General features: G+C 51.9%; 1 protein-coding gene across 3 annotated transcripts in view; it reads left to right on the top strand.

The window, feature by feature from the left end:
* Positions 1–452: 452 nt before the first annotated feature.
* Positions 453–27,328, top strand: part of CDH22 (cadherin 22) — an 86,032-nt gene continuing 59,156 nt past the window's right edge. For 2 of the 3 annotated variants that reach the window (XM_055722922.1, XM_055722924.1), the window contains exons 1-2: positions 453–700; positions 16,886–17,055. The gene's annotated coding sequence lies outside the window, so the exon portion shown is untranslated. The remainder of the gene's footprint in view (positions 701–16,885; positions 17,056–27,328) is intronic. The other variant, XM_055722923.1, reaches the window with a different exon arrangement.

The following is a 27,328-nucleotide window of genomic DNA, read 5'->3' as shown; positions in this document are numbered from 1 at the left end:
AGCTGCGCTGCCATGCACGGAGCGTGTGCGTTCTCAGCCCGGCGTCGGCGCTTGGAGGGGCCAGGCCTGAGGCCGGGGGGGCTCGCTGTGCCGCCGGCACGGGGGCTCGCTCCCTGCCTCCGGGGTGGCCCCGGCCGTTCCCATCGGTCCCGGGGCGGGCACGGCAGCGGGGCCAGCGGTGGCGCGGGGCGGGGGCGCCGTAGGGCTGGCTGGCACGGCCGGGCGGGGGAGAGGGCCCGCGCTGGGGGTCCCGGGGGTGGGGGGGCAGGCCCCGGAGCCGGGGCCCGAGGCAGGGAGCGGGCTGGTTCCCGCGCCGGGATCCCCGCGGCCGGTTTCTCGGGGAGGCCCCCAGGGCGGGCTGCCCGGGGCCGGTCCCGGGCGGGGACCCGGCGCTGCATTCTCAGAGTCTCCAGCAGAGGCTGGGCTGGGCTGGGCTGGGCTGGCGGGGAAGGAGGGAAGGAAGGGAGCGAGGGGGAGGAAGGCGGCTCTCGCCGCACATGCATCCCCAGCCACACACCCGCCGCCCGCGCCCCGCCTCGCGCCGTGCCCGCCCGGTGCCAGCAGCCGGCTCCGCTCGCCGCCGCCGGTCGGGGCTGCCGGGGCTGCGGGCCGGGCTGGCGGGGCGCTCCGCCGCGCCGCGCAGGATGCCGCGGGAGGCCAAGCGCCCGGCGCGGGGGAGCCGCCGCGGCCGCCGCCCCAGGTAAGAACCGGCGCGGGCGGCGGGCACGGCTGGGCTCGGCACGGCACGGCTCGGCACGGCAGGGCTGGGCTCGGCTCGGCACGGCTCGCCGGGCGCAGCTCGTTTCGGCGGGCGGCGGGCGGGCACCGCGGGGGAGCCCAACTTCGCCGTCTCTCGCCGCTCCACAAACTTTGCGGCCGCTCGGCGGGGCTGCGGCGGGCGCTCCCCGCAGGTGAGTGCGGGCTCGGCTCTGCCCCCGCCGCCCCGGCACCGCGGGCTCCGGCCGCGGCCGCACCACGCCGGCACCCCGGGGCGCCCCGGGATCGGGGTGGCGGCGCTGGGCCGCCCCAGCGTGGGAGGGCGGGCGGGACCGGGGAGCTGGCGGCCCTCTGGGGGGGCTGCCGGGGCGCTCCGCCCGCGGACCCCGGGCTCCAGCGCCGGCTCTGTCAGCAGCGGGGTTCGGCATACCCTTCAACGAAAGCGCTTGGGTGCTTGAGGAGCTGCAGTTCTTTTTTAAACCGATGGTATCTTAAAACGTCCTCTTTGGGCTCCTTCCTACCCAGGAGCTACCTTCCCCCGTTTTTCTAACTGAGACCGTAGCCCTGCGTGCCGGTTCCCACAGGGGCTTTGCCTGGGGATGTGTATGGACGTGCAGCCGAGATGCCTGAGGAGTGCTCTCCGGGTCCTCTCAGCAGGCAGGGGGACATTTCTCTTTACAGAGCCATATTTTTCTAACAACAAACTAAAAATAACTGGGCTAAAACTAGCACTTTCCTCATTTAAAATGTGGTTCCCAAACGGCTGCGCACAGGCCTTCTGGGAGCAAGTGCTGCAGCCACCTCTGCTCCTCCTGCGTGCCCGGCTCCAGCCGCTCGCCCAGGCCCCGGGCTGCCGCGCCAGGTGTGCCCGGCTGAGCCTCTTGGGAGCGCATCCTGTGGCAGCCGGGCTCCGGCGGTCGCTCGCAGTGCCAGCAGAGGAAGGAGGGATGCAGTAGACGCCTGTGGTCTCTTTTTTTTGTTCGGTTTCTGACAGTTGTGCCATCCCTTACAATCTGGGGAGATCTGTTGCGTTTTCCTCTTGTTTTGTGCCTGAACAAGACCGGTTACAGGGATGAAGGTGTAGATAGCAGCAAGGGGAGGCAGGCTCAAGAGTTCAGACGTTACTACCTAAGGCAGTGCAGTGCATCTCGGGGAAGCCTCTGGACCAAAGACGGCTTAGAAGGATGGCTCCACCAGAGCTTTGGTTCTTCAGAGCTTGCTTGCATGGCCTGAGGAAATAAATGGGGAGATGTCCCTCTCTGTCCTTGCTACTAGGCAGGTACTGTGCCCTTATAATACCACACGTTGCAACAACAGCCAATACCATTGTCTTGCATGCCTCCATGGAAAGCTCAGATGATGGCTGTTTCTTTGGGACCTGTTTCTACCTCTTCAGGGTACCTAACGTCCAGAGAATGGCTGAAGTCTGCAGTCTCTGTACTTTGAGGTCTTGTGCCTGGCTTGGAGCGTGGGGTCTGCCAGGTTTTCCCTTTTGAGACTGGTGGATGCTCTCCACCTCTTTCAGGAGCACTGGGTAAGGAGTATTTGCAGCAAACAGTTATCGGGGTTGGAGATTATGATTCGGATACATCAGTTTTCAAATGCTGAAAATAGCTAGCTTCTGTGGCTTTGGGTATCACATAGCAGGGGGAAATAGAAACAAGAATCTGAAACTGTTTTCCTGTAGTGATTGTGTGTTTGTGTTCAAGGCCAAAGGCTGGTTTTGCTGCTCCTTGATGAAATCTCTGAAAATGTTGGCAGTACTCTGAGTGTAGCACAGGGTAGAGCCCACTGAAATCTGAATAAGCCAGCCCAGATTCTGTACTGACTTTTGTATCATGTACATCTCTCTGCTCCAGTGAGGTAGGGGTCAGAGCAAGTGAGGTTTGGTCTCTGTATGAAATGCTGGTTGCTGAATAATACAATGTTGAAATTGATGGGCTTATGAAAGAAAAGGTATGTGCTGTTTCATAGGTAAAAGAGCCAGCTTTGTTCCTGCCAAAAAAAAAAAAAAAAAAGAAGAAAAAAAAGAAAGAAAATGCCCTTTGCTTTTTTGGTGCATTGACACTTCATAATACGATATGGTGATTTCATACCTAGGACAGAGAAGTGGCTACTGAAACAAGGTCAATTTTAAAACTCCTCAAAAGAAGCTGGCAGGTCTCAAAAAAAAAAAAAAAAGACTGTTGGTAGGTTAAAAATAACAGTCAAAATCCTGTTTTTCCTAGCTCTGTATCAAATAATATTTTCATGATTGAAAATGCAATACCATATTTGAAAAATCCATAGTTCCTTGCTTGTGTGTAAGGAGTCTCAGAATAGGGTCATAATTTACTGTTTGTTGTGTATTTTTTGCACTTTGAAAATGTTATTGAGCTAGCAGGCTTTTTTCCTAGCAAATTTTACTTTTGTGCTCCTAATCTCTAGCCCACCCACGATAGTAAAATTTGGTTGCAAATATTGTGAGGAATGTTTGTTTGTTTGTTTGTTTGTTTGTTTGAAACCCCTTTTGCTACCCATGGACTTTATTTCTTTTGAAGGATTAGATTGCTCACAGAAGCTTTGAAACAAAACTGGACTTTACGTGGGATTTGAAAGTACAAGTACATATTTTTCAAATAATTATTTTTTTATATTTTGAAAGCCTGTATTTGAAAAGTAAAGAAAAACAGATTGAAGAAGAAATAGTGTGGTCATACTTGTGTTCTTTTGACGTCATGTCGCTAAATAGCATTTGTGTGTAAGAATACAACCATGCATGAATTTGTGTTGGTATCTGTTAACCATGTGGTTATGCAACTGTGTTTGGGTTTCCAAGCAATGACACTGCTCTGCAGATAAATCCATATATATCCTGAGGCACAGGCCATTTTGAGGGATCTGCTTTTTTGAAAAATTACATGTAAAGATTAGGTGGGTATGAGTCCCAACAACATTCCTTGCCTGAGCTGGTAGGTGGTCACGGTGTACAATGCCTTCCTGTTCACTTTTGTCTCTACCACCAGTCTATTCCATGGCATTTCTTTGCAGGGAAAGGTGGCTGAAGGGGAGGGATGTGCCTCAGACCATTTGTAGCCCTGTGAGCATCCTGCCCTGCACCCTTGGCACCTTTGCTGTCCACAGCTGGCAGGGCTGCCCCCATTTTACCTTGTCTTTGGGTGATGCGTGTGTGTGGTTGTGCCCTGGGCTGCGAGTGAGGGTGCAGAGCTCTGCCGCTTGGATTTGGTTGCTCTAGCATGTGCAGGGCTCATGCCTGAGTGTTCCTGTGAGCCATGCTGCTTGTGAAGCACAGTCCCTGCTCCACCCCTGCAGAAAAGCTGGGTCTTCGTGGCTGGGTTTGGGCAGCAACTTTCTGCCTGTCCACCTTCCCGGCCCCCATGCAGCCCTGGTATATGGGGAGCTCATTTCAGCGGTTTAGACTGGGACTCACCCATTCACCTAGCATGGGTCGAGTGCCCACTAACTGCTCAGCATCATCTGTATATGCAGTTGCATCCAGTTTGTGGGTTAGTTTCTGCTTCAGAAAGCTGAGGAGGGGTCAGTGGAGGGGGGTCTCTATTCCTGCCAGTAGCTGCCGCAGAGACCCATCCTCCCAGTTCACAATTTCTTTTTCATTTAATGATCACTTTTTATTATTTTCAAAGTCCATAAAAGGAATACAGCACATTACAGTAATTTTCAGTCTTACCCTTTGCAACAACCCTGTTTTCAGAGACTAGCCCAGACTTTACTTTAGTCTGGCTCTGTGCCTCCTTCATTTTTCTTTCTTGTCATTGTCTTTGTGCCACAGCTGAGTGGAGCTAGATCTGTGTTATCCTGTTGGGGAAGGGTTGTTGGATGGTACTTTAGTGCTGATTCTACAGTGCAATGTCTGGGCTGTGAAAGTGGACATCTTCTTCAGCAGTCTCTGCTTTACACAATCCCACAAGGCTGGCCGGGGTGCCTGCAGAGGGTGTAGGTTCTTTCTTTTCCTACAGAAGCTGTGGGTCATCTTCTTGGTGGTGCTGTTCCTCTGATCCTCTTGCAGCATGGTGTGAGTTCTCCCTACAAATGGATGTCTCCAGCTCTTTGACACCGTTACGGTACCTTCTCTTTTTCCCTTTGAGGGCCTGTGGGACACTGTGGGCACTGGCATGTGGTAGCTGGCAGCGGGGTGTGGAGCCTGCTGCACCTGCAGAGCTCCCTTTGCTCTTAACATTACCTGGTGCAGGTAAAGCAAACAGGGATACAGGACACTACTAGGAGGTGGGAGCATGAGGAGGGGCCGTTGACAGTACATGGGTTGGTCTGGGGCTGCCTCTGCCTTGGCGGGCTGGGCATGGCTGTTACCTTCAAACTTTGGGTTTCAGGGTGCCTGCTCTGCCACCTCCTCACTGAGCTGCCCTAGCCACGCCGCCGCTGCCCCAGTGCAGGAAGCGTGGGCACTGGTACCCGCTGGGGATAGAGGCAGCCCTGGTGCCACCAGGCACTTCTCCCCAGAGGTTCTGTAAGACCTCTTTGAGCAAAAGGTGGAGGACAGACCCTGCTAAACTGAGACCCCTGCCTTGCTCTTCTGGAGAGCAGGGATAAGTGCGCCCTTGGGCATAGGCAAGGCAGCGAGCAAGAGCCGGGTTTGTGCTGGATCATCCACTGCTGCTAAATGTACAAGCAGCACTGAAAATCAAGGTGCTTTTCAGAAAGTGTCTCCTTTCTGCTGAGTGCCCCATCTCACTAAACACAGGACAGATCACTAAACGCAAGTCAAGGTTATAATACTTATTTAAACATAATGACAATTTTTCACCAAATGGTAGCACTTCTCTGGATTTTCAGTCCTGCCCTTCTCTTGCCTGTGGGAGATCTGCACTACCTCCTCTCTGCGTGCTGTGCCCCAGGCTGCTGCCCCTGCTTTTACTCACTTCCTTGCCCCTTACTCTGGCTCTGGCAGTGCCATCAACGAGCCTGGAAGAATAAGCCCAGCAGAGTTCATTCACTTTTGACTCGGAGCTACGCTTCGTAATTTCGGATCTGTCGTGAGAGAGCTGTGCCTTAGCTCCTGCATTGCAGGACTGAGACTCTGGGCAAAGTGCCTGTTAACACTACTATCAAACTGTTGTGCGCAGGGCCTGCTCCACAAACAGAGCAACCATGCCCGTCTCACGTGTCCTGTCACTGCTGTCACCTGTGCTGAATTTGGCCCTGACTAGCTGATGACGGGAGCTGTGGGTGCAATGGAGGTGATGCTGGGCCTGGTGTTTGACAGCAGCAGCCGCAGATCCATGGCTGCCCTGTAGAAGTGTTTAGCCAGGCACTTACCAAGCAGAGCTGAGAGCATCCTGCCCCCTGGCTTGGAAAGCAGTGTGTCAGGGCGAGCCACTGCACAGGGTGAAGTGGTCCTGTGCTCTGGCTACAACAGATGTGTGAGCCTTGCTGGCTGGGAAGCCCTTCCAGGGTACCACGAAAGCAGAACTGTTTGTCCAGCACCCTTTTGCATATACTCCCTACCCCTCTTTGTTGCTCCTCCCTGCTACAGTACTCCTGAGAACACCAAAGGAAAGGAAACAGGGAATCACTCCTCTTGCTGACATTGCCTCACTCACCGCGGCCGCTTCACGTGGGGTTTTGTTAATCTCTTCTTAACTGCAGCTGGTGGCATTAACAACTGCAGGTGACTTGAAGCTTGAGGACCTCAACTCACCTGAAGCTGTGGATGGCCAGAAGCTTTTTGCAGCCCACGACAGGATGTGAAGGGAGTCGCCATAGAAACATCTTGGGCAATAAATGGGGCCTCAAGAGCTTGGAACTCCTTCTAGCTCTGCCTTCTAGCCTATGTATGAGTGTGGGTACAGGCAGGCAGGGGCGTGCACGTGGATGGGGAAAGGTGTCCGCACCTAGCAGAGCAAGGACGTGAGACATTTGGAAACAGTAGCTCCCACAGGATTTAAACACTGCTTTAGTAAGCTAACATTTCCCTGAGGTTTTGACTGCAAAACGGAGTCAGAGCAGGAGTGCGTGATACAGTCCTGACACTGATCTGGCAGGAGAGAACTCATTCTTACAGATGAGCTGTATCCAGTACCTTACGGCACACAGTCCTTCCCATGCATTGCAGCCACATGCTTGTGGGGCCAGCGAGGGAAGCCTTTCCCCTCTGCTGTGCACAGCAACACCTGGGGACTCAGCACAGCTTCTGCATGTGGCACCTGTCTGTCACTGATCCTCCTTGACCACTGCTGCCCTTACCTGTGGTTTGGCACTTGGGAGCTTATGGAGGGTGTGAGGCCCCATGCCCACCCGAGAGGCATGGGAGTTGGATACCCTGAGGCACATACCCTCTGCCCCCAGACCTGGGTCTGCTCCCCTCAGTGCCCTGTTGCTGCCTGCTCTGGCAGACCCTGGCTTCCCCTTGCTGGCTGCTTGCCCACAGGTGGCTTGGGAGAACCTGGGCTTCCTGATGGCGGGCTGCAGTGCAGAGCATTCCTCTGGGTCTGAGTCCCCACACGGGCCAGAGCCAGGAATGACAGATGAGGATTGGCTACTCCAGAGGCTTAGAAGCCCTCATGTTCTGGCCATCCCAGAACAGAAGGGTGCTGGGGGGGCCTGGGCCAGGCCCTTGTTCTGTTAGCCTCTTTCTGCTGTGGGATGGCTGTTCCCCTGTACAGGATGCCTTGTGCAAAGACGGTAGCTTTTGTGTGTGCCTGGGGGTGCTGTGCTCCCTTCTCCAGTCCAGCTTCCTCACATCTCTGTCTGTCACACTGGGATTATCTCCCTCTGCTCCTTACTGCAGCTGCTTCCTGGAATCCCAAATCCCCAAAATGCTGTTTCTCCAGTAATCCTTGTCATTAAAAGTGGCTCTAAGCTCAGAGCACCTCCTCCTTTCCACAGCCAGCACCCTGTGACTCTAGAGAGGAGCAGTTTGAGATGAGTACACAATAAAAGTGAGCAAATGAGCTTGTTAACCTGCAATGGGGTACTGCCCCCCCCCCCCCCCCCCCCCAGTCACCTTTGGCCTTGGATCTTTTGGATTTTCACTATTCCATTTTTTAACAATGTGAAAAATGCTTTTTCTCCCCTGTTATGGCTCTGAAAAGGCACATGGCTGTTGGTGACAGTATTGTACATGTGTGGGAGGGGGATCTGTTTCCCCTATCACTGTAGTCTAGAAGGTCGAGGACGTAGAGGTGAGGGATTCCTTCAGCGGCTGGACTTTACCAGCTTTCCGAGCTTGGCTGCCTTCCCACGTACAAAATACAGTTGAACCTTTTGATAGCAGGCAGGTTGGAATAAGCTGAGTGTCAGCAGAGTCCTTAAGAAATTACATTCCTGTTTAAACTTTTAAAAGTCGGCTGAACACCCGCTTGCTGCAGCCCCCCCCCGGGCCGTTCCCCAAGGCCACGGTACTTTCTTGCCATAAAGCCCGCTCCGGTGATGCGGTCCGAAGGCAGCTTCGTTGGGCACGCTCACCCGCGCTGCAGCGGGAGCCGGCGCCCCTTCCCCCGGCGGCCCCGGGCCGGCTCCGGCTTCCCCCGGCTGCGGGGGCGGGCGGGGGGCTCCGCTGGGGCCGCGTGCCGGCAGAGGGAGCCACGCAGCCTCCTTCGTATGCACAGCCTGGCACGCCAATTAGCGGATTAATTTGAAAGGTGTTGTGAGAGATGAGATGAGAACCAGGATCCTCCACCGGGCAATGGTTCAGCTGGTCTCACTGAGGCTGAGAAGTGACCGTGTCCTTCCCAAACCCCTCCTCTCTGCATTGCCACCCGAGTTCATCTCTCGAGCAGACCCTGGGGGGTGTGTGTGTGTGTGTGATCTGGCCCAGCTTCTTCTGGTGGCCGCGCGACATGTTAACAGCCTCTGTAGTGGGTTGATGCCCATGCCTTGGCCAGCTGGGTGTGTGGGCAGTGGGCAAGCTACAGGCACACAATGGACCGGGGCTGCGACTGTGAGCCTCCACGGACTGTGGGATGGGAGACCAGGGACTGTGGCTCACCCTGCAGATGTAGACGTGGCCTTGCTTTGCCTTGCCTAGGACTTGGTAATGGATTAGCTAAGGCAGACAAGAGCTTGTGAGCAGGAGCTGTGGTTGTGAAGTCTGACATCGTTAGTCCTGCCCAGAGGACTGACTGTTGTGCTGGCAGACGGTGCTGCTCCTTTCCTTGGTACCACAAAGCAATTGAGGCATGAAGTGAAATGCAAGTACTGAACCTTCCCCCCAGCTGGAGTAGCAACCACAGGTGAGCGTTTATGGATTTTTGTCTGAAAAAGCTGTTTACATTTTTGTGCAAAGGGGAGACTCATGTTTGGCTGGGAAGGATGCTGGAACCATCAGTTCAGGCTTGAATTGGTTTTGCACCTAGGGTGCAGAAGTGCTTTGGTAGTTGTGGGGGGCGGGGAGGCATGGTTCACTGGGAGGTGATGGCAGCCGGGTGAGCTGGTGGTGCTGGGCTGCTCCAGGACAGGAGCTGTGAGCTCACATCACAGGACTGAGAGGCTTGAAGCGTTGGGTTGCGCAAGGAGAGCAGCAGCTTCTCACTGTGCCATGGCTGGTGCTTCTTGGGGAATGCATGGGGACAGGGTCAGTCTGCCTTCCCCTGCGCAGCAGGAGTGCGGCTGGCAGCAGCGCTGCCCTGCGTTTGGGGACTGCCGTGGGTTAACCCTGGTAAGCAGCTGAGTACCACACAGCTGCTTGCTTACTCCCTCTCTCCCAAGTGGGGCGGGGAAGAGGAAAGGAAGAGTAAAAGCAAGAAAACTTGGGGTCAAGATAAAAATGTTTTCATATGTGAAGAAGTGGAAGAAGACAGAAAGAAAACAAAAGGGGTACAATGGCAAACACACAGTGCATTCCTTGGGTAGATTGATGCCCAGCCAGTTCTGAGCAAAAGGTGGCTAACCTACCTGAGCTCCCTCCTGTCCCTTTTTATTGCTGAGCATGATGTTAGACGGCATGGGATATCTCTCCGGTTAATTTGGGTCTTCTGCCTCGTTGTGTCCCCTCCCAACCTCTTGTGCACCCCCAATTTAGTTACTGGGGCATCGCATAGTGGAAAAAAGAAAGCCTTGATACTGTGCAAACACTGTTTGGCAACAGCTAAAACATTAGTGTTATCAGCATTGTTTTGGTCACAAATCTAAAACACGGCACTGTCTAAGCTGCCATGAAGCAAATTAACTCCGTCCCAGCCAGACTCAGTACAGGGACTGTTAAACACCTTTTATTGCATGCCCCTTTGGGGTGCCTGGTGCCCTTTGTAAAAGGACCCTTGTTAGACCTGGGCAGTGCAGTGAGAGATGTGGCCTCTGTCCTGTTGATCTGATGGCAAAGGCACACTTAAAGGCATGCCACTGCCTGTGATGCTGCCAGGCATGTGTTTTTTCTGTTGTGAGAAGCTGGAGAGATAACTGAGTGCTGGAAAGCAAGCCTCATGGAGCAGGGCTGCATGTGTGCAGCGAGTTGGTAGCTCATCTGGTGTAAATTAGCCTCAGTCCACCACAGTGGTGGAGCTGGCAGGACAGGATCTGACCTGTGACTGCTCTGTGGCTGCTGCTGAGTATCTCCCTTCAGCTCCTGGGTACAGACACCAGGCAGGTTTGGTGCTTCTAGGGAGGCCTTTTCCAAACCTTAGGCTGTCCCAGAACATCCTGCAGCTGAGTCTGTTGCATACACCAAGCGCCGTCCTGGTTGTGAAAAGCTGCTGTGAAGTAGAAATGAGAGGGAGGGACCATGAAGCACCAGGCTGGAAGGCCTTTTCTTTAAACCACAGCTGAGCTGGGCTTGGGCAGAGGTAGGACACAATGTCTGGCCCTGGCTTCCACAAGGCAGCACGTGCGTTTCCCTTGTGAGCAATCAAAGGCTGGTACTGAGACTCATCTCTATCTTTTTTATATCTAGTCCATCACTGTGCTATCTGGTGCCTCCCAAGTATATTTAGAAATAGCAATGACAATTTTTCTTTCTCCTTTTCTAGCTGGTGCGTCAAGCATTTGATAAGTTTATATGTTTTATATGGTATTGTGTGTAAGATCTGTCTGTGCCTCTGCACTAAGATGAGGAGAAGCTGTCTCATGAGCTAATGCTTTCGGTGCACCCCACCGTGGGCTGAGGAGTGCACAGATGCAGTGCTTGTGTCTGGCTCAGTCCTGAACCTCTCAAAAGTTTGCTATCAGCCCTGCTCGGGGCAGCTGTGTGTTGTTATTCTGATTTTGAATCATGACACAGTGCACAGTGACTGCATGTTCAGGTGTGAGTTTTGGTGTTGGTTCACTGTGGGGTCTGATGGGAGTGGTGAGTGGCAAGAGATGTGTACAGCTCCGAGCCCAGCATGGGCGAGAATGGCTTTTTGGCTGGAGACTGCTTGGCTTTGGAGGCCCAGACTCTGCCTGAGGCTGCTGCCAGCCCAGCAGCCTGAGAAAGGTGGTTATTTGGAGGACAGGACACAAAAGAGTGTGTGTGTTTGCATTGCAGCAGTGCTCCCAGTTGACAGCCAGTTCAATATTTACCTCCTGTGGTGTTAGAAGTGGTGGGAGCCTGGAGACTGGTCTGGCAACACCCAGGGGAATAGCACAGCATGGCTGGAGTAAGGGTGCATGTGCAATTCAGGATTTCAGCACTTCTGCATCTGGCTGCTTGGTTAGGGGTGGTGGGCTCTGGATGGACCTGCTTGGGCACACACAAGGGACTTTGGGGCCATGTATGTGAATTCTAATGTGATTGTCATCAAATGAGCAAGAGGGGAGCATCAAGAGGGAAGAGGAAGCAGAACAGCCCAGGGAATAAGGGGAGAGACAGCAAGGGTCTGCAGCGTAGTGGCAGAGAGAGCAGGATGCAAATGAACGAGGTGTGAGGATGACAAAGCAAGCCATGTTTGCATGTGGGAACATGGGAGTGTGTGTGTGTGTGCTGCCAGTTCTTCTCCTCTCAAGCACTGGGGAAGGGGTGGCCACTCCTGATGAGAGTACTCAGAGCCAGCTTCTTGCCATTTGTTTTGGTTGTGAAGATCTTTCACTGTCACCAGCGCCGAGTGGCTGTTGGGCTGTGTGCTGGATGGAGAGAATTAGGTCACAGGAGTTCTGCATGTGCGCTGGGGCTTTCTAGGGGGAGCCCCTTGCTGAAGCAGAGCAAGGCTGCAAACATGCAGTGGGTCTGAAGGACTTGGAGCTGCAAATTACTGCACCTGCCCATGTGGGTTTCCATGCCCCCTCCTGTATGCATGCATACTCACGTGTTCCAGCACGTTCCTGCTTGCTCACGTGTATGCATATCTCTCCTTGGCTCTATTCTTTCACATGCACTTTGTCCATTTGCTTTTCTGTCCTCCCTGTTGCTACTGTAAGCTTGCTCTCTTTCTCCCTTTGTTCCCTGGGCTGCTTTGCTGCCTCTTACTTCGCCATATCCCTCTTTATTTCTTTTGATAATAACAGTAGAACCTACATACAAGGCCCCAAGGTCCCTACTTTGTGCAGTTACGTCAGGAAAGACCCTTCAAAGCTTGTGTGCCGGAGAGAGAAGATTCTCAGTTTCACTATTGCCAGGAGTGGCAGAAGCAAAGGGGTTGTCTGTGAAATGTGACCTGTACAAAACCCCACAGTGTGCCTTGTGTCCATCCTGGAATGTCAGCGTGAACATGCCCATCTTGTTTGATGAAGTTGTACACCAAAGCCCTGAACCTTTACACCTGATTGAGGATTTGGCCAATTAGTCTCCCTTTATCACTTGTGCTGAGCAGAGTGGTTGTTCCCAGAGCTCCTAGTCTGTTCCTTCCTCATTGTGCCACTGGTTTGGTAGTGATATTAAAGCGAAGCTACTTGTGGATTCTGTTCTAGTCTGCTGTGCTCACGTGCTTCAAGCTTTCTGAAATGTTCTCCTTTTCAACTGCAATTTGCACATTTGGCCTCTGCTGAGAGCTGATGCTTCAATGGGATGCTGAAGTCTGGTGGTTGGAAAGCAGTGTTTCTAGTGACACACTGAGGCTGTCTTGTTTTGCATTTGTGGTGCCCACTGTATCTCCCTTGCTTGGAGGTCCTATGTGGCTGCTGGGTGCCTGTCCACATACTGCAAATACAATGCAGGAGGGGGCAGAGGAGGCATCAAGATATTTTATTTTACCTGACAAAGTGGTCGGAGTTTCTTGCAGAGGGAAGGCAGTACCATATCTGGCTTGCAGAATCATATGCAGAAACCTAGGGTGTTCTTGTTGATTTGCCATAAGGACATGGCTCTGCAGTGCTAGTCTATCAGGATATCAGTGATTCAGACTCTAGCTAAGGAAGGGCTCTGAAATCAGGAGACAGATTTAAGACTTTAATTTTTTCCTCTTAAAGTCCTCCAAGAAATGTGTATCCTGTCTGTAGTGGTCTCTCTCAGCTTTGTTTAGCCATACAGTTTTCTGATGGTTGCTTCCAATTTGGCGCTCTCATAGGAGAACCTTTTGTTTTGCCTGTGTTGATGCTTGTATCCTGAATCTTCTTGCTGAGAACTGGATTTGGGAAAGAGCGAGCAGCAGGCAGTAAAACCGGAAGCCATCACCTGTTCCTGGAGTTTGCTGCTGTCTGCAGCCCTTTGGATTTATACACAGCAAAGACCATTTCGACATACTTGCTTACCCTGTGTGTTCTCTTTGAGCAGCATGACCCATATGTGGTGTCGTTGCTCAAGAACAGTAAAATGAAACTGGGGGTTGGGTGTAGCTGCAGGACCCTCAGTTCTTGTGTCTTTGCAGTAAAGGGCAGGAGCAGGGAGGCTGGAAAGCCCACCCTGGGCACTGCTGGCCACTGGGGAGCCTTTTTGCTTGTATTAATGTTAGTAGCTGTATTGGGACTGGCTGCCAGCTGGACCAGCTCCTCCTCTCTTTGGGCAAGGTGTCTCAGAGAGCCTGAACACCCTTTACAAGAAGCTTTGTGTCTCCTGAGCCACAGATCTGGGGGTTGATGTCATTTGCTGACACAGCAGCAGCATTGGCAACTCTCTTTGGGTCCTAGGCATGAAGATTTTGGGAATACAGACTGGGAGTGCCTGCCTGTCCGTGCTGGCAGCAGACAGCAAAGCAGGGGGCTCCCAGAGCTGGTGGCCAGGATCCCTCTCAATGAAGTGTCTAGCCCCATCCCAGGCTCATCACCCTGCATAAGGGGAATGGGTGGTTTGCCAGTGTTAGCTGTTGCTGCCCTTAGATCTGCCCATGGCATTTAGAGCTCTCATCTGCTCAGGGCTGCTACACACATGCCTGCAGCTCTCAGGAGAGACCCTGATAGCCAAGGTGGAGGAGGAGAGCGATTCCTCCCTGGACAAGGCACGCTAGCGAAAAATAAACCAGATCTGGTCAGGTGAAGTCTTTGAACAGCACCTGTAAGTACTAACAGGGCTGGTCTGTGGTGGCTGCCTCTCCAAGGGTCCGTGTCCCTGGGACGGGAGCTGTTTGCAATGCAGAGAGTGGCAGGCGTGCTTGCGGGGGTGGGGTGGGGGGTAAGCAGTTTGATGGAGCTGGCAGGGCAGGGAAGGCCTGTGTCTAGCCGGTACACGGCACACTCCCTGGGCAGACAGAACAGAAATGCGTCAGGGCCCTGTTGTAGCCTTTACCGGTGTGTGCTGGAAGAGCCAGGATCTGCCCTTCCTTAAGGGGAGGTGAGACGACCAGCACTCCTCACCTCTGTGCACAGGGCAAGGGCTGGCCTGCCTCTCCTCGAACTGCCCCATTGCTCCTGGTCTACAAACTCTTCTCCTCTTGCTAGTGAATATTAGTATTCAGTTTGTGGAACGGGCTATGCAATTAACACAAAGGTACAGTCATTCATTCTGACTGGAGGACTCATGGGATCAGATGTACTGGGGATAGGAAGCGGAGGCTTTCTGCTGGGAAAGAATGTCACAGCACAGCGGACACAGAAATGAAAAGCTATTAATAATGATCCCGGAACTTCACTTCCATCAGCTGTTTATTTAAAGGTGCTCAGTATTCAAAGCCTCCTGATTTATGTGGGCAATAACACTCACAGTCCTGGGATCACTTTTTTAAGCAAGGCTAATGGGGTGAAACCATCATACTGCGACAGTAGAGATCAAGCTGGGAAAATGATACTGGAGAGAAAAATAAACTATTGCTTAGATTATCCAGGAGCTACACAGGGCTGGGAGTTGGTGTGGGCTCCCTGCTCTTCCAGCATTTATTAAGGCTTTTACTTCCTTTTTTCTTGTTCTTTGTGAACAGGATTTACTGGGCATGGAAGGATATAAAAATTTGATTCTACCAGACAGGATGCTAAAAGCTTCTGGTTTTGCATTCAAGTGAAGTTTTTTCCGTAGTGCAGCCATGTGTAGCTGTGCTGCCAGCAAAGCCCTGGGGGAGACAGCTTCCCCATCCTTCTCTCCAGGGGTTCCCGTCCTCACTGGGGTGGTTCCTGAGGGACTGGTCCCTTCAGGCAAAGGGAATGCTGGCCTCTTCTGTCTGTTGCTTGGGGCTTGCTTGCATGGCTGTGTTATCAGGGCAGCTCTGCCCTTGGTGTGTGTGGGGAGGAGCAGTGGTGAAATGTTCAGGGCTGTGGCAAGGAGAGGGAGAAGGGGCCGCTCTGCTCTGGGGGGAGGCCAGTTCCATGCAGATTCTCTTATCCGGGCTGTTTGCCCTGGTAGTGTCAGTGGGCATGGCTTGGTGGGGCCATGGGTGCTGGGCCAGCACTGATGGATTTGGCCCAAACTCGTGACGTTTACCTCCTGCAGCGGGGAGGCTGGGGTGTGAGCACTAGAAGGGCTTGGGGCAGGAGGAACAAGAGAGCGCTGAGCCACTTCCCTCTGAGTCAGCCAAGCAAGCCCTTGGGGGACGATAGTTGGATTCACCAGCACCCTCTGGATACCTGGCAATGCACGGGAGGAATGCGGAATGTTGGCCATCCAGAATACACATGACCTCATGGTATCTGCAAGACAGTGAGCAGCTTTCGGCAAGAGCTGCCTGTTTGTACTGGGGCAGTCACTGTGCTGTGGTGCCGACCGTTGTGGTTTGTGTTGCTCTGGACAGGGTCTGACTCCTGGGACATGATTCAAAGTGCTGTGCATCATCAGAAGCTATCAATGGTGATATAATTAGTAGAATGAAGTAAATAATTCCAAATAAATAATGCATCTGTCATTAACGATCAAATACAAAATTTAGCCTATTGCAGTTGTCTGCAGGTTGCCTACAAGGGGGTTTAATCTTTTAACCTGTTACAGGCTGGAGAAAGCCTTTATCTACAGGTTGCTGGTGAACGGTGTGCTGTGAGGATTGCTCGCTCAGAGACCTGACCCATCTGTTCCAGCACGTAGGGCCCTGGCCCAGCAAGAGGGTCAAATTCCTCCTCATTGTGCTTTATGAGGGGCAGGTGGGCTTTGCTTCAAATGAATCTTTACCTGGTGACCATCCAGAGACCCTTTTGGGTCTGTGAAGCTCTGGTGCCTTTTCTCAAGAATACCTGCTCCTTACTGGCCTGTTTCTGCTCAAAGTGCAGCCTGAGGGACCTAGCAGGGCTCTGATTGTCTGGGGCAGCCCTGAGGGGTGTGCAGTGGTTCACTTTTTGCTGTGCAAGAAGATGCAGACTTTCAAATAGACTTGGCCAAAATGTGCTACCAAAATGTGTAGGTGACTCAGCTACCCGGGATTTCTGCCAACTGTGGTGGATTTTATTTTCTCTGAGCAATGCTGCATCTTAGCAAAGCATATTTGCTTCCTGCTTGAGGATTGAGGCTGTGCAGCATTCAGCTTCAGGTTCCCAAATTTTTGTGCTATTCCTTCCTTTCTCCACAGTGTGTTTGCTTAGGAATTTCTGGAGAGCAGGAAGGTTTGAGGCTGGAGCCTCTTCTCCCACATGCCAGAAAACCCTGTGTTTAGGCAGGACAGTATTGCTGGGGTGGTGGTGGCTGGTGGTGATAACAGGGCATTTGGCAGTGAGGTGCTGGCATGGTGCTTTACCTGCTGTGTGGATGCTGCAGGGTCAAATCTGGTTAGTCTGGGTGGCTGAGGAGTACAGGTGCAGAGCAGTGGATTTTGGCAGGATATAGCTGCAGAAATAATTTTCTTATCTGTTATACTATCTTGTTTCTAATTCTTATTTAATGAGCTCCTCTGAAAATAAGAAAATCATTGTAACAGTTTTTTTAAGTGTGAAAGATCAGGCTGAAACTGGCATTTATTAATAACTAATTAATCTCATTCTTCTGCCTTTCTGACAGCTGTTTATTGCTGCAGACCTTGTCCTGAGGTGCTGAGGAAGCCACTTGCCTCTTCAGGCTGCTGTCGGCATAAGGTTCCTGCCACAGAAAGTTGGAGCCTGCTTCTAATCGGAGCTGTGCACAACTCGGTCGTCCTGTTACACCGGAAAAAAGCACTGCTGAAGCTGCAGGTATGAGACCTGTGGTGCAGCTCTCCCGGGTCTTGTCCTGCTTTTCTCTGCTCTTGTCCTCCCTCATGACCTCCCCACTTCAGTGTGGGTGATCCTATGCTGACTTGGTCCTAGTCTCAAAATGATGGTGTGCTGCCACAGGGAGAGACTTCCTTGGGCTCATGCATTCTGTAAAGAGGGGTCACATGTCTCCTATCGTGAGGACTGATTTTTCCAGGGAGAAAATAGCCAAGAGAATTAAAATGCATAGGGAAGAAGAATGAGTAGCAGCAAGACCTTCCTGAAAGCAACATGTCCCTGCTACAGTACTTATTTCACCAGAGGACTGAGTCTAAGCCTGAGCCTGAGCAGCAAACCGAAGGAAGTTTCTTTGAACCCTTCTGGCTCAGTATAATACCCACTTGTTATTCTCTGTAGGAATTTGGGCAGACTTTCATGAGAGGTAGAAAGTTGCAAACAAAGCTGTGAACGTCTTCAATTTTTCATTTAATCACACAATATTGAATAATAAATAATTCATGCATCTGCCAAACATTTGCTTAAAAGAACCCCACTCCCTCCATGTTTGTCAAAGTGTATGAATTCCACTTTGTGGTTGTGTGTTGTTTTTTTTTTATTTCAGTCTGTCCTTTAACTCCTATCCAGGTGCCCACTTGTCCAGGCTATCAGCTTTGGTTCCACTTGCCCTGTTTTGGGCAGTCTGGTGCTCGTGCCATGCCTCTCTTGTCACTTCTGCTGGCCTCCAGGGCCCAAAGAAGTGGCAGCAGGAGGCAAGGAGCGGAACGGTGCTGGTTCCTGTGTCCTTGGGCTGTGCCATGGCAATCAGCTCTGCAGGTGGAGGCTTGTGCAGGTTCTCTACCCTGCTGTATGGGAGCTTTTCTGCCTCCTCATGAGGTAACGGGGCATAAAAGATGTGAGGCTGTTGGAAATGCAACTTCTGACTTTGTACAGGGCATTTGTAAAGGGCATGACTTTGAGATGCAGCTGTCCATTCAGATCCTAAAATTAATTACCTGTCTGAGCTCTGGAGCAGGAGGAACTCTGTCCACCCCAGCAGCTGTGGCAGAGATGCTGCAATGGGTGTAGGCATCTTCCCCATAACCAGCACCACTCACCCTTGGCCTGTGGGAGCAAAGGAACTCTGATGTTTTCTCTGCTGGTGGTGCCAAGCCTAGGGAAAGGTTATGCAGGAAGTGTGGTGGCTGGGTCAGTGTCATTGCTGCAGGCAGGCACTGGAGGAGCAGCAATGTCACCTTGTCTTCCTCCCCAGCTAGAGATAGGCTCTCCTTCACATGCTCTCTTTCAGCTTCATCTGGGTGTTAATGCCAGTTTGGCACTGACTTTCAGTTCCTGTTTGGCCAGTCCCCTGGCTCAATCCAGTTCTTCAACTCAGTCCAAGTTTCTTGCAATAGCCTTGACTAAGTTAATCTCCTGTCTCATGGATTTTGCTTCATACATGGGTTCCCTTGTCATTTTCTGCCAGGCCATGACTGAACTCATTGCTTGTTTTTTCCCTTTCAGCTTTTATACCAGATTTGGGCTTGTGGCAATGGGGCTTCTCTTTTTTGTTTGGGGTTTTTTTGGGGTCTACCCCTAGCTGTTGAGAACTCTGATTCTTCTGCCTCTAATAATGATTCTGTTCACAAGCCTTTGAGAGGTTAGACAGATACGTTGCTTTTTGTCTCTGCTGAAGCAGTTGGTGGGTCCTAGGATGTGCAGTGCTTAGCAGTGTACAACTTTCAGTTTACAACATGGCAAAGGAAAGACTAGCCATGCCTTAGCATATCCATGTGCTCAAGTGCTTTGTTTTGCTTTTTTGCTAGCACATCAGGCAGTTTGTCAGGTTCACAGGAAAGAGTGACTTGCCTGTGATCCCTTGAATCATCCATCCCGTGGTATCAGCCTTCTCTCTCCATTGGGTCAGGTGCCAGCACTCCTGATGCGTGGGGCTTGGTGGGGTGGCAGCAGGAGTTTGCGCTGCAGATGTTCACTCTGTGCTAATATCTGTGTGTCTGGTTGTGCTGGTGATGATGGGTGTGCCCTGAGCTGCTGGGTACCCAGGCTGTAGCACTGCACTGAATCGGCAGAGAGGGATGGAGAGGCCGGTGCCTGCTGGTGCTGTGTTGTTGCTCAGGTGTCAGAGGCTTCTGCTTCTAGAGCTGACTAGGGATTTGTGATTTGTGATTCCCTCCAGGAAGCAGGAGGGAAACACCCGCTACTGCTCCTCGGAAGCTGTGCTGAGTGGTGCATGAGTAACTGCAGCAAGCAGGGTCCTGAGGGGAGCAAAAGGAGCATCCAAATAGCAGGAGGGACTGGCATGGGGCTAGCAGGGCTGATGTGTAACAGATGGGCTATGCAGGCACTTGTGGTCCCAGTGCTGAATGGCAGGAAGGGACCTGCTGCGCTCAAGGGCTTGGAGGGTGCAATTCAGAACGGGGAAACCACAAACGACCTAGCAGAGCGGTGGCTGCTGTCTCTGGGGTCAAGCAGCTCCTGGGCTCTGGAGACGGACAGCCATCCTCTCTGGGGCTGCAGTTTCTTCCATTTACCTGACTTGCCTCTTTGGCACTCGGAGACAGAGCTTTTGCGTGCTCATCTGGGACAGCAGTTTGTCCCGGAGGCTGGTTGCTCTGCCTGGTTAGTCAGAGCCTCCTGAAAGCTGTGGTCAGCTGGCTCCTTGTGTAGGGACTGGTGTGGATGTGCTGGTGCAGCTTGCCCTGCCCGACGCAGCCAGCTGTGCACCAGCCTGCAGGTGTGGGGTGCCAAGCAGCTCCGTGCTTCTCTTCCCTCTCTGCTTGGAGGTGGTTTCTCCCAGGCCTGGGCAGAGGGAATCACGTATGTACTTGGGGCCACAGGAGGATGCCCTTGCTTCCACCTCCTCTCAGAGATTATTTTTTAAAGCGAATTAAAAGTATTGTATTCACGTAGACTAGGCATGAAAATTCCATATTTGGGAAAGAATTGCTGCAGAGCGAGACCGTTATGGCTGTAAAAACCTCTTCCCCAAGGCAGACTCTGAGATTTTCTTTGCAATTAAAATTTCTTTGAAACTTGGACCAAAGAAGACTTGGAGGAAAAAAATATGAACTTAGAAAATACTTTTTTTCCAAACAATGCTTTTGTGAGAGCTTTAACAAACACTGTTCCTCCCAGTGTGTCTGATAGCAGAAAGTGACTGAACATGAGAAGTCAAAAGGTGGTGAGTAGCTCCAGTTGCTGCACTCTTCTATCAGAATTTCTCAAGGCAGCATCAAAGAGGACAATAATTAAACTTAAAGCAACTTAAAAAGAAGGTAGAAAATGGATGTTTAGTCATACAGTTCTGAGCATTGTGCAGGTAGAAATTTCTCTGGAAGAGCAACTTTACCTGGACTGTGCACAAATTTATCTGAGAAGAAAAGCAGAGGAAGAAGTCCCCTGCTGGGAGAGTAATTTCAAGGAAACAGAAAGAGGAAACCCAGAGTTTTACTTCAAGGACAAGCATGACTAAACTTTTACTAATTATGATGGACTTTCTGCCCATTTTTCAAAGCTGAGACTAGGGTGATATTACTGAGAAAACTTGTTTTTATCATTACTTGCCTGTCTTCTGTGCTCTGTATTGGGGCAGAAGACTTGCTGAAAGCCAGATTGCTATCAAGCATTGCTTTGCACAGTCTGGACCTGCACTTGGGTATGTTCATCCAGTAACTGGTTACACAAGCCTTTCACTACAGAAGTAAAAGTAATTTAAATAGCCTTTTTCAAAAGCCCCTACAGTTTTGAATCCCTTGGCCACTTACCTCCAGCATTTGTACACGCTGTGATGCCATGTGCTATCCAGATAGCTATCTCTAGCCATCTCTCGCTTGACTGGCAAAATGCATTGAGATTCTGTAAAGGATGCTGAATTAGAGTTATGCCTTCTGCAGAATGTATTTCAGCAGAGGGATGCTATGGGGCTTCCAGAGCTTGCAGTGGCAACAGCCTGTCTAGCTGGCACCACGGTATTCTGACACATTGTCCAGCTTTGGTTTATCCAAACTTTGGGCCTTAAATGCCATATCACTAGTGGGATCTGCTATGGAATGGGGATTTGCAGTGCAGCAGCTGTGATCGTGATCAGCCTTGACATGAGTGGGCATCCCACACCTTTGCTCTCACACGTGCTGATGTCCCTCACAGAATTAGCAGTGTGTGTTAATGTATTCTAGCCAAAGATGCTTGTGGCTGTGGTACTGCAGTGGTGCAGAGGGAACTGAAGCAGCAGCAGTCAGGTTGCGGTGCTCATCCCTAGTGTTTTAAATCTGCAGAGCCCTCCCTGTAGGACTGAGGGCTGTGGATGCCCTGACTATTCCATTGTCCAGCCCAAAGGGGTAAGCGTAAAATGCTGCTTGGATGCTCGGAAGGAGCTGTGGGAAGTCAAGGGGAATATAGGTGGGTGCTTGGCCATGGTGCAGTGGTTGGGGTTGGTGTGGTACTGATGAGGTACGTTGTCAGAGGCAGCATATGGGATGCTGAATGCTTGCATGTGATATGCCTGCTGTGTGTCCTTGTCTGGAGTTGATAGTATCTTGTGTCTGGCAGGATTGCCTTCTCCCTCATCTCTAAATTTTGAGAAGTTCGTAAAAGAAAAGAAGTATCTCTGCCTCATCTTGTCTTACAATATCCAGTAGAGAAAGTGAGCTCCAGAGAGCCTGAGTTCGTTCATGTTTTAGCCCTAGGCCTGGAGATTATGAACCAACTTAGAACTTTGTAGCAGCCTTGCCATGCTTGTATCACCTCCATAGAACAGATACTGGAAGGATGCTCTAGCCAGCCTGCTCCTTTCCCAGGAAGGGGAGCATTAAGCACATTTGAATTCTGTTTAACAGGAGGAGAGATGTGGTTACACACTGTGTGCTGCACTGTAGGCAGTACTAGAGAAGAATTGCTGTTGAAGTAATTGCAGGCTTTTTGCTGTCCCGTCTCCCAGCAAGATCTGTCCGAGGCTGGACTGTTGTGCCACCCACACTTTCAAGTGTGAGGCAGGGCGGGCTCCCTGTGGATGCAGACTCTGAGCTGGTGCTAGCGTGGTCCCCAGAGCTGCTGCTGTGCTTGCACGTGGCCTCAGCTGTTCCCTCGCACCTGACACAGCTAGCATGTGTGAATAGTGCTGGAGCCAGGGCTCACCCTCTGAGCTCTCGGGTAAAGGCACACTGGGGTCAGGAGGTGCTGGGCAGAGAATGGAGGGGACTGGTTGGTGCTGAAGATCTGCCCTGCTATTTGGAGAGAGTCTCCAGACAGACTTGCATGTTTGGGGAAGGAGCTGGTATGAAGCTGTGCTCTTCTTGCAGCTCCAACAGCAAGGCACATATGGCTGCTGCAGGAGCTTTTGTCCATCCAGCCCCTGTCCTGGGTCATCTCCAAAGATGCTGTAGTACTGCCTGTTGGAAGCAGTGCTGCAAACTGCTGACAAAGCTGTGTCTGTGCTCTACATATATCTCAGACCTGCCTCTTGCATCTTTCAGTGCTATTCTCTCTGTCCTTCCTGTGTAGTAGATATGCTTAGTGCCAAAGCTGACAGAACAGTGCTGGACCAATGCGGCTTCCTCATGTCTGTGGTGAATGATACCAGTTCTAGACCAACAAGGCAGACCTTGGGATGCAGGCATGCCACAGCTCCTCCCCAGCTCCCCCTGTCATTGCATGCCCTGCCCTTGGGAACCCAGTGGAGAGCACAGTGTGAGGAGCAACTGTCCAGCAGCATGGGAGTCCACAAGCTCCCAGTTTTCAGCTGTCAGGTTGGGCTTCTGCGTGCAAGTGCTGGAAGCAACTGCTAGCCCCCACGCCACCCTGGAGATCATCCCTGCTGCGCTGCTGTCCGCTCCTTCCTTGTCTTTGTTGGGTAAGGGGGCTGGAGCCGGGTGACTGATACTCCCAGTCTGAACTCATTCTACAGATAGCAGTGAGGGCCATGCCCAGGGCCATAGGGGTCAGGACTCAGCTATTGTCTCTGACCAGCAACCTTCCTGCTGCAGCCTTCATTTCCTTGTGTCCTTTGGGGCCTGGGCATGCCATGGAAAAGCAGGGAAAAGCTCAAGTTTTAGGGAGCTCCTGTCTTGTGCTTGTTATTTGTTCTGTGGCTCTGCATTCCCACGGGTAGCACAAGCTGTGCTTTACTCAGCAGCTTTTATAGCATTCTTGTGGCTACTCCAAACAGATGGAGTGGTTTGATGCTTGTGCAGGCAGTTCATGCAACTCTGCCAGGAGATGCCAAGGAGCCAAAGCAACGCATCCAAGCCTATGTTAGCTCAGGGAGCAAGCTGGGGTCGAGGAGGGAGGGCTTTCCTTCTGCTCTGTTGCATCTGTTGTAGGTGATGGGGGAGCTCTGCGTTTTCTTGCTGGTTTTAAAGGCTTGTCTCAGAAGAATAGTACCAGTGTGGCAGTCTTTCCAACGGAGCTGTGGGCACAGGGAGCACTGCAGGAGCTGCCAGGATGCTTACCTGGCCTTTGGTTGGGATCACCCCTCCCTGGGCTCCTGGGGCACTACTGCCCTGACTCTGGGACTGCAGTTGTGTTGGGCAACAGTGTGGTTTGTAGGTGTAGGACTGTAATGTATTGGGCAGTGCTATCTTTGTGTGCTGTGGCCTGCCTGTGTTTTCCCCTTCCCTTGCCTGCTTTCCCCTGCATCAGCATGCATTTGTAAAATGAAATAAATATTGACATGGACGGGATGCTATTCAATTTGTCCTGATCACTGGGCTGCGGTGAGTTTTGACAGAGCACAGTGTAAAACATAAGCTCAGGATGTAATTTCTACTGTCAACATGATGTACAGTATGGCTGTGCCAAATACATACCGATAAACTGCATACGCTCTTGTGGGGAGGGGAGGGGGAGAGTTGTGCTGATGACTGGGAAGCGGGCACGATGGAGCAGGAGGAGAGGGGGCATGACCCTGGGACCAAGGCAGTGTGAGTCTGGTGCTTCATTGCATGCATGAAAACCTGCCTGGCACAGCCGTGCCTGGGCTCACTGCCATGTGCGTGCATGTGTGCTGCACACCTGCAGCCGCATGCTGCTGCCTGCTTGGGATGCTGTGCTGCAGGCTGGTTCTGGCTGCAAGAGCAGCAGCTCCCACTGGTTATTTATGGCTCCGCTGCTCATGTGTGGCAGAGAGAAGTGGCACTTCCAGCTGTTGGTGAAAGGTCTTCAATAATATGGGGAAATAAAACTGCTAGTCTTGGTTCCTGTGCACAGAACCTTCTGTAGTGCTTTGCAGCCCTGGGGTACTTTAAATCCTGCTGCTGCATGTGCAGGCCACTGCAAGGGCACAGGCAGCATTTGGGGCCCTTGGATCTGCTGCCTCTGGAGGAGGTCTGTGATGTGACAGACAGAAAGGTGTGCATGCTGAGGAGCAATGTGACACTGACCCTAGCTGTGGCCTGAAGCTGTGACAGAAGACAAACAGGCTGAGAATTTACGGGTGGAGAAGAATCCAGTTGTGTATCTCTGGGTCAGTGTTCCTAGTGGCTCTGAGTCCTCAGGGCTGGAGCTGGCAATAGGTTGCATATAGATGGGCTCTGTAGCCTGGGACCCGAGTGTCTTGGAGGTACATCAAGGCAAATTGGGTTGCACCGCCTCTGCCGCTGCCCATAGGAAGAGCACACCAACAGCTCAGCTGAGCGTAGCTGAACTTCGGACAGGAGACAGCCACTAGCAAACCAGGTTAGTTCAGACGTAGCAGTAAGATGAGAAATCTCTTAAATGTAAAAAGCAGCATAATGGCTGAGATCTTAAAAACAAGGTTGTGGTTCCCACAGCAACGGCAGCCCAGCCCATGCGTGCTCAGCGGGACTCTCCTCTCCATGGCAGTAGCTGCTCTGTGGAGTGCTCAGATGCAACAGGGCTGAGCAAGTTGCCTTGGGAACTGTGTGCCAGCTTGTCCGCCAGCCAGAGAGCAGCTCTGCTGGAGCTGTGCTTGCCCGCTGCGGCATCTTCTGCCCCTTGCTTTGTCTGCTCTGCCTTGCTTTAGTGTGTGCATTTAAATTGTTGCTTTTACCGGTTTATTGATACCGTTTAGGACTTAGCCACTTCCATTTATGCGCTGTAACTCTGGCAAGGCTGAAAGAAAAGGCACGGTGCCTGTTCCCGAGAGAGCAGCAGTGCCATCCCTGCATGCACACGGGGCTGCCTCCAGCATGTGGCTGGGGTAGTCAGGTCATGGAGGAAATCGGCTGCTTGCAGCTGCCACTCAGGTGTGAAATGGTGCAATGAGGGGAACAAGGATGGCTCCTGCTGCCCGCACAGAGCCAGTGTGGATGGTGTCTGCCAGATGTGCGCCCTGAGCTCTGCATGCTGGAGACAGCTGGGGCAACGTGCTGCCTTCATGCCAGCTTGGTCAAGATGCTGCTGCTGCTGGTGTTGCCTGGATTTGCACCATTGGGCTGGCTTTCTTTCAGCCTCCCTACGTGTTCAGGAGGTCTTCAGTGATTGCAGACCTGCTCTCTGGCAGTGGCATTGCTGCCTTGTCAGGCTTCTGGCAGGGCTTTATGAACCAGTGTTGGAGAAGCCTGGATGGCAGGGAGAGGGTGTCAGGGTAGGCAGGGTAGGGAGAGATTTCAGCAGCTGGTGACTGCCTCTCCCCAAGACTCTGCTTATGTAGTAGTCCTTGGGAGTGTGTGAATGGACTATTCATTAAGTTCTCTTTCTGGCAGTGGCATTTACCAAGTACAACCCATTTGTACTTGAACTTTGGACACATCTGGAAGCTTTGCCTGCAAAAGTGCTGCAGAGTGGCAAGGCAGAGATGTTGGATAGGGTATTCCTCCCACACTTACTGTTTGCCCTGGGTGCTGGCCTGGAGCTCTTGCTGTGGTACAGCTTGTGCTGTTCAGTTTATTGACATCTCCTGGTGTCTGGGGATCTAACTCCAAAATAGCCACGAGTTTTCCAGATGTGAGAAATTGGAGAGATACTGTTTGTGGCAGTGATGTGCTGTATCTTGTTGTGTGTATCTTCTGTACATCCACATAAGTGTGATAAAACAGGTTTGTACATGTCCTATTACTGTCATTGTGTCTTGCTCTGAAATCTGCTGCAGGTGGGGCAGCCTCAGCTGCATTGCTCCCAAGCAGGAACCTTTATACCTGTGTTTGATCGATAAAGGCTGCAGTTACTTTGCTCTGTGAGACTTTGAACAGTGGGAAGGAGCGACTCAGTCTGTCACCCATCTACAAGTCATCTTGTTCACCTAGGCATAGCCTCCGATGTTACATATTTTGATGTTTGATGACAGGGGTTCTCACCAGATTGGCAAGAGTAGCTGGCCCTTCAGGAGCAGTGGCATGAGTGGCTTCTGCGTGGGGAGGCCTGACGGCAAGAGGGACTCGTGCTATTTCCAACAACCTGACATGGCTGGTGTGGACAAGTCTTAATAACAAATGGTCTGGCAGGGAAGAGGGGTGGGGAGGACTCTTAGTGCTTCTGTACCGTGATTGATAACATAATAATACACAGAAGACCCTGCGCTCCTTCAAGCATGAAGTACACAGGTCTTGCACATGTGACAGCTAACACACGCATGCACATGAAATATAGCATGTGTACATGGCAGGGAAAATATATGTGTACACCCAAATGAGTCACAAATGTGGACAAAGGAGTGCCAGTGTGTGTGAGTGCTCTTAGCTGTGCATGAGATGGATAGAATATGAGTGTGAGCCCTTGTGTGTGAACAGATTTGTGCACATTGCATGAAACACCACTTGTGAACCATGAACAGGCAGTGTGGAGTGGTGCCTGGGACTAGTATGTCCCGTGCTTCTCACAAAGTGTGTATCCAGACAGGCAAATGCAGAAATGACAGTGCAGCTCACTGGATGCTTTGGGAAACTGCCCCGCTGGTGCAGCCGCACTAGAGGAATGACAAGTGTGAGGAAGAGCCAGGGAAATATTTGTGAGTTGCCCCTGGTCTGAACTGCTGGGGCTGTTTAGAATCATGCAGAGGGCTGTGCAGAGCTCAGTCCAGTTCACCCTCTGTGGGGAGTAGGTGGAGATCTAGTCCAGGATCGCCCTCTTTCCATTCATCCTCTTTCACCCTTCTGTTTAGAGTAACCGATGACAGCAGATTAATTCTGTGAACCAGTAAATATGCGCATGTTTCATGAGTAGTTCTGGCTGTGGCTGGTGTCGCAGAGCTCTGGTGGAAGTTTGGGGTGTTGGTGCAGGGAGAGGTGGATGCTGCATACCCCTCCCCATCTCCTGATCAGGCCTCTCCTCCCCAGGTGCTCACCAAATGCAATCTACCCTT

Source organism: Falco cherrug, chromosome 10 (assembly GCF_023634085.1).
Source record: "Falco cherrug isolate bFalChe1 chromosome 10, bFalChe1.pri, whole genome shotgun sequence".
Taxonomy (NCBI): domain Eukaryota; kingdom Metazoa; phylum Chordata; class Aves; order Falconiformes; family Falconidae; genus Falco; species Falco cherrug.
Note: the sequence above shows the minus strand (reverse complement) of the source record. Positions and strands in the feature narration are given on the sequence as shown.